The sequence below is a fragment of the Octopus bimaculoides genome, chromosome 2, assembly GCF_046866305.1.
Source record: "Octopus bimaculoides isolate indiv1 chromosome 2, ASM4686630v1, whole genome shotgun sequence".
Taxonomy (NCBI): domain Eukaryota; kingdom Metazoa; phylum Mollusca; class Cephalopoda; order Octopoda; family Octopodidae; genus Octopus; species Octopus bimaculoides.
Window position 1 is genome coordinate 34,040,805 of NC_142929.1, and position 7,500 is coordinate 34,048,304.

General features: G+C 37.5%; 1 protein-coding gene across 44 annotated transcripts in view; it reads right to left on the reverse strand.

Annotated features, from left to right (window-relative positions):
* The window catches only part of LOC106868006 (uncharacterized), a 553,573-nt gene that overhangs the window by 444,016 nt on the left and 102,057 nt on the right, over window positions 1–7,500 (reverse strand). The gene's annotated exons all lie outside the window — the stretch shown is intronic.

Consider the following 7,500-nt stretch of genomic DNA (forward strand, 5'->3'; position numbering starts at 1 on the left):
AACGGGCTTCTTTCAGTTTCTGTCAACCATATCCACTCACAAAGTTTTGGTCAGCCTGAGGTTATAATAGAAAACACTTGCCCAAGGTGCCATGCAATGAGACTGAAACCGGAACCATGTAGTTGGGAAGCAAGCTACTTACCACACAGCCACTCCTGTATATTATATACATATGTATGTATGCATGTATATCTATGTGTTTGTACACCACCAGGGCTTGACAACTTAGTGGTTTGAAAATGGAGAGTGATAGAATAAATACCAGGCTTTAAAAATAAGTGCTGGGGTTGATTTTTTTGCCTAAACCCTTCATAACAGTGCTCCAGCATGGCCCCAGTCCAATGAGTGAAACAAATAAAAGATTAAGGACAGAAGCCATATTGAACCAATTAGTTCTGTTGTTTATATAATTCACTTCAAGACAAGATCATAACAATACCATCTTTCCTTTCATCCTTGTAACTTAATTGTGTTTCATATTCGACAATTTTATATTAGTCGATAAAGTATTGACAGTGAAAAAAGCAATATGGAACAACCATCATCATCATCATCATAAAAGGAAATTTATCAAAAGAAATATGCCCTTTGTTATATCATTATCAATGCAAGCTTTATATTAATTTTTCTTTTCAGTCAGTAATTGTCTAATCAATGAACACCTCACTACTCAACTCCAACACAAAGACAGACACACACACATAAATGTGTATCCAAGAAGAAATGAATTACCATGCTTCAACCATCGAAATCATAAGAGATGATCATATATTCTAATAGTGTCTTTTATCATATTTTTACTTGTTTCACTCATTGGACTGCGGCCATACTGCAAGACACTGCCCCGAAGGGTTTAGTTGAACAAATCAACTCCAGTATCTTTTTTTTCTTTTTAATTCTGGTACTTATTCTATCCATCTGTTTTGCCAAACCACTAAGTTACAGGGAGTTTTTAAAAACTAACACTGGTTTTCAAAAAGCAGGTAGAGACAACAGGTTTCCACTCAGTTTCCTTCTACCAAATTCACTCAGAAAACATTAGTCAGACTAGGGCTATAGTAGAAAATATTTGCTCAAAGCACAGCACTGTGGGACTGAACTAAAAACCATAAGACTACAAAGTAAGTTTCTTAACTATGCAGCCAGTTTTTTCCACTCCCCTCTCTTTTTGTTACATTATTCTAAATAATATTCTACATGGAGGCATGTAGCTTAGTGGTTAGTGTTTTCAGCTCACAATCATGAAGTCATGAGTTCAATTCCAAGCAGCATGTTGTGTCCTTGAGCAGGACACTTTATTTCACATTGCTCCAGTCCACTTGGCTGGTAAAAATGAGAAGTACCTGTATTTCAAAGGGCCAGCCTTCTCACATTTTGTGTCATGCTAAATCACTCTGAGAACTACATTAACCCTTTAGCATTCAGATTATTCTGTCTAATGCATTATTTATTTATTATCGTTGTTTTGAATTAATCATGTATTCTCTGATAGCTTTGAAATGTTCATGAGGTAACTATTAAATTTCAGAATGATATTGCAGGATAGGTGTGAGGGGGCCACATCTGGCCAGTTTGAACATAAAACAGGTAGAATATTTTGACCGGATATGGCCGGTTTAAATGCTAAAGGGTTAAAGGTACGTGTGTCTGTGGAATGCTCAGCCACTTGCACATTAATTTCATGAGCAGGCTGTTCCATTGATTGGATCAACTGGAACCCTCATCGCCATAACTGACAGAGTGCCAAATAGCCACACAATTATGCTTGCAGCAATATAGAGAAGTTTGTCTTGCAAGATTATGAACCAGGGATCAATCCTACCGCATGGTGCTTAGGACAGGTGTCTTCTACCATAACTTCAGACTGACCAATTTCCTGGAAGTGGATTTTGAAAGATGGAAGCTGTGTGTAAATTTGGCATTTACATATACATGCATATGTGTATCTCTAGCCATTGTATATCAGCAACTAATAAAAAAAAAAAAATGGTGCTTCACGAACAAAAGTGCTTTGATATATTTGTTCTACATCTACATACAGACACACCCTTGACATACTTGTGAGAAATGCAATAAATCAGTGACTGCAATATAAAATAATAAATATACAAATAGGTTCATACTTTTATCAGATCTCTTGATATTTAAGGACATAATTGAATAAAAAGTAGGTGGAAACAACGGAAAAAGAGAAAATAAACGATATCTGATACTGAAGTAAAGATGTTATTGAGACCAGAGATATCATTCAATTCTATACAGACTGGGGCGTAATATTGTCAGCATAACAAGGTGCTGCCTAATAATATTAGCTATTCAACATAAAAAAACTGTCTCAGATAACAGGTGAAACAAGAGCAAAACAGCATAGTGTTGCAATAATTGAAACATAATTGTAAATTATTATGGCACTTAGTATTCATACACTGTTCTGCCTACATAAACAACAAAAAGAGCAAAGGAGCCTCAACACAGTCACTTGATCTACTAGAAATGGCAGCCAAATCTCTCTCAAACTACACACACATGCATACACATTCACAAACACACACACTCACTTACACACACCATAAAAGACACATTAGTTGATGTAGTTCTTTCTAGACAATAAGTCTGAATAAACAGCAGGATTGTCATAGATCTAATCAATCAAGGTTAATTTGAGGTTAAACAAAGACACATAACAATAACAGCAAAGGTAGCAAGCTAGAAGAATCATCAGTAGGCCTGATAAAATACTCAATGGCATTTCTTCTGGCCTTACATCCTGAGTTCAAATTCCACTAACAATGATCTTGCCTTTCATCCTTATGGGGTCAATAAAATAAGTATCAGTTGGGCACTTAACCTCTCCCCTAAAATTGTTGGTCTTTGGCCAAAAGTTGAAATCGTTACAGCAGCAACAACTGAGAGTGCTATTTTAATTTGGGACTAAAATTGAAATGGCTATTTCAACTGGAAGGATAAAATAGATTTTAAAATAACTAAAAAAATGTTATATTTTTTTCAAATGCCGTATTAATAATGTACATGTTTACATGAACTTCACAGAACTTCATGTCAACATTATTCTATTAACAATCTGTTTAGATGTCTATCTTATTAGAGACCTCCCCACTAGATGGGCGTGTGTGAATGTATGTATTTATATGTATGTATCTGTATATATATGTTTAGAGAGAGAAGGGGAGAAATGACCGACAAACAGATATACATACATACATACATATACACTCACATATAGCATTCAGTCATTCATTCTATGTCCAGTTTTTCCATGCTTGCATGGGTTAGATGAATAGATATTATTAAGGCATTATTTAACAACTGAATGCTCTTCCTGTCACTAACCCTTACCTTATTTTTCAAGTAAGGAAGTTTTCATTCAACTCTTCTTCAAAAGTACACCACTACCAGATAATTTGTGAACTGGGAAATTGTTAATAAATGATACAGTCCATAGCTTAGCTCAGTACAGAATGAGAACATTCACTCTCTCTCACACAAACACACAGACACATAATGGGCTTTGTGTAGTTTCCATCTAACAAATTCACTCACATGATGCTACAGCAGAAGACACTTGCCCAAATTTCTGTATAGTGAGACTGAACCCAAAAAGCCACATAGCTAACAAAGATTTATTATTCACAGAGAAGACTCGTCAAGCCAAGTGAAACGCAATCACGTAACTGACATTCATGCTGGTGGCACATAAAAGTAACCATTACACTCTCGGAGTGGTTGACATTAGGAAGAGCAACCAGCCATTGAAACCATGCCAAACCAGACTGGAACTTGGCACAGCTCTCCGACTTACCACTTCTAGTCAAACCAGCTAAACTATGCCAGCATGGAAAGCAAACACTAAATGATTATAATGATAGGTGTATCCATACCATCAAAAGACGATAGTGTATTGTCATTTCATATTAGTTATTATTGGATTATGAATAATGGCTTAGTGTTTGAATATATTTCCCCCTTTATTTGTCTTAGCACAACTAATATGATAATAAAAATATTCAGTTTTATTAGGTAATAAATGAGATTATTAATTATTTACTGATTCTTTACTGCTATAGAGTCTCTTGTATACGCTGTTCTTGTTGCATGTGTAACCACTTCTCCAGGATCTCCGATTCTTCTTCATTCTCTGAATAGTATTAATCATACAAGTTGAATATTTCGTAGCACATACCACACTTTTTGATAATAGTTTTAGGTACCCATGCTGTCATAGGTAGACACACATTTGGTCTGTCATTGAATGTGTGAGGTGAAGGGAGAGAGGGCTGCACGAATACTCAGCTGGTACTTATTTCAGCTGAGTAGAATGGAGTATAATGTGAAATGAAGTGCTTTGCTCAAGGACTCTATGCCCCATCTGGTCCAGGAATCAAACCTTTTGTATGAGCATGAGCCCAACCAGGTCATGCACTTTCATATACATTATATATATATATAAATATACATTATATATATATATATATATATATATATATATATATATATATATATATATATATACATTATATTTCATTTTCATTTTATTCAGTTTCAGCTCATGAGCTGTGGCCATGCTGGGGCACCGCCATATATATGTATATATATATATATATACAATATATATATATATATATGTATACATATATATATACATACATATATATATATATATATGTATACATATATATATACATACATATATATATATATATGTATACATATATATATACATACATATATATATATATGTATACATATATATATACATACATATATATATATATATGTATACATATATATATACATACATATATATATATATATGTATACATATATATATACATACATATATATATATATGTATACATATATATATACATACATATATATATATATATGTATACATATATATATACATACATATATATATATATATATATACATACATATATACATACATATATATATATATATATATACATACATATATACATACATATATATATATATATATATACATACATATATACATACATATATATATATATATATATACATACATATATACATACATATATATATATATATATATATATATATATATATATATATATATATATATACATACATATCATCATCATCGTTTAACGTCTGCTTGCCATGCTAGCATGGGTTGGACGATTTGACTGAGGACTGGTGAAACCGGATGGCAACACCAGGCTCCAGTCTGATTTGGCAGAGTTTCTACAGCTGGATGCCCTTCCTAACGCCAACCACTCAGAGAGTGTAGTGGGTGCTTTTACGTGTCACCCGCACGAAAACGGCCACGCTCGAAATGGTGTCTTTTATGTGCCACCCGCACAAGCCAGTCCAGGGGCACGGGCAACGATCTCGCTCGAAAATCCTACAGGATCCAGTCAGGCGGTACTGGCAACGGCCACGCTCAAAATGGTGCATCTCATGTGCCACCCGCACAAGAACCAGTCCAGGGGCACTGGCAACGATCTTACTTGGCTTGCCGGGTCTTCTCACGCACAGCACATTTCCAAAGGTCTCGGTCAGTAGTCATCGCCTCGGTGAGGCCCAATGTACGAAGGTCTTGCCTCACCACCTCAGCCCAGGTCTTCCTGGGCCTACCTCTTCCACGGGTTCCCTCAACTGTTAGGGTGTGGCACTTTTTCACGCAGCTATCCTCCTCCATTCTCACCACATGTCCATACCAGCACAATCGTCTCTCTTGCACGCCACAACTGATGCTTCTAATGTTCAGCTTTTCTCTCAAGATACTTACACTCTGACGGGTATTCACATTGACATTACACATCCAACGGAGCGTACTGGCTTCATTCCTTGCGAGCTTACGTATGTCCTCAGCAGTTACAGCCCATGTTTCACTGCCATGTAGCATGGTTGTTCGTACGCATGCGTCATACAGTCTGCCTTTTACTCTGAGTGAGAGTCCCTTTGTCGCCAGCAGGGGTAAGAGCTCTCTAAACTTTGCCCAGGCTATTCTTATTCTTGCAGCTACACTTTCAGCGCACCCACCCCCACTACTAACTTGGTCGCCCAGATAGCGGAAGCTATCGACTACCTCTAGTTTTTCACCCTGGAATGAGATAGAAGTTGTTTCCTGTTTGTTTGCAGTCTTTATTGCACCTGAACATCTGCCACAAACAAAAACTAACTTGCTAGTTAACCTGCCTTTGATGTTGCTGCACCTCTTATGTGTCCATAGCTTGCACCGGGTACATCTTATAGAGTTACTACCTACTCCTTTTCTACATACTGAGCAGGGCCATCTACCTGAAGGGGTTTGTGTTTTATCTACCTTCCTACTTATTAGGATTTTGGTTTTAGTTAGGTTGACTCTAAGGCCCTTCAATTCTAGACCTTGCTTCCACACCTGAAACTTCTCCTCTAGTTCTGATAGTGACTCCGCAATTAGGGCAAGGTCATCAGCATAGAGGAGCTCCCAGGGGCAACCTGTCTTGAACTCCTCTGTGATTGCCTGGAGGACTATGGTAAATAATAGGGGGCTGAGGACGGAACCTTGGTGGACCCCTACCTCTACCCGGAATTCATTGCTGTACTCATTTCCAACCCTCACCTTACTGGCAGCATCTCTGTACATGGCTCGCACAGCTCTCACTATCCATTCTTCTATCCCAAGTTTCCTCATTGACCACCAGATAAGGGATCGGGGGACCCTGTCAAAGGCTTTCTCCATGTCAACGAAAGCCAGGTACAGAGGTTTATCCTTAGCTAGGTATTTCTCCTGCAACTGTCTCACTAGAAATAAGGCATCAGTAGTGCTTTTACCTGGCACGAACCCAAACTGCATCTCATCTAAATTGATTTGCTCCCTAATTAGTTGGGCTATGACCCTCTCTGTAACTTTCATAACCTGATCTAACAGCTTGATGCCTCTGTAATTATTTGTATCTAAAGCGTCACCTTTACCTTTGTAGCATTTGACTATGATGCTGCTACACCAGTCATTGGGTATGACTCCTTCGTGTATCACCTGGTTCATAATACGGGTGACTAGGCTATAGCCAACACTGCCAGATATTTTGAGCATCTCTGCAGTGATTCCTGATGGGCCGGGGGCTTTCCCGGTCTTCATACTCTTAATTGCTTTATCTACCCTGGTACTATCAACTCGGATAGCTGGTCCCTCTATTGGGTCGACATATGGCAGGCTCTCTTTCTCCCATTCATTCTCTTTATTAAGCAATCTATCGTAGTGGCATCTCCAGACTTCTTTCTTTGCATCCTCATTTAATGCAAGCGTACCATCATCCATGCGAACACATTTCTCTCCTACAACATCACTATTCTCTCTCCTACACTGTCTTGCAACACGAAATACCTCGAGTCTTTGGTCCTCACGGCGCAGAACATTGGCAAATCTTTCCTTATCTACTTCCCCTCTGGCTAAATAAACCTGTCGCCTAGCCTCCCTTCTGGCACATTGGTACAATTCCCTGC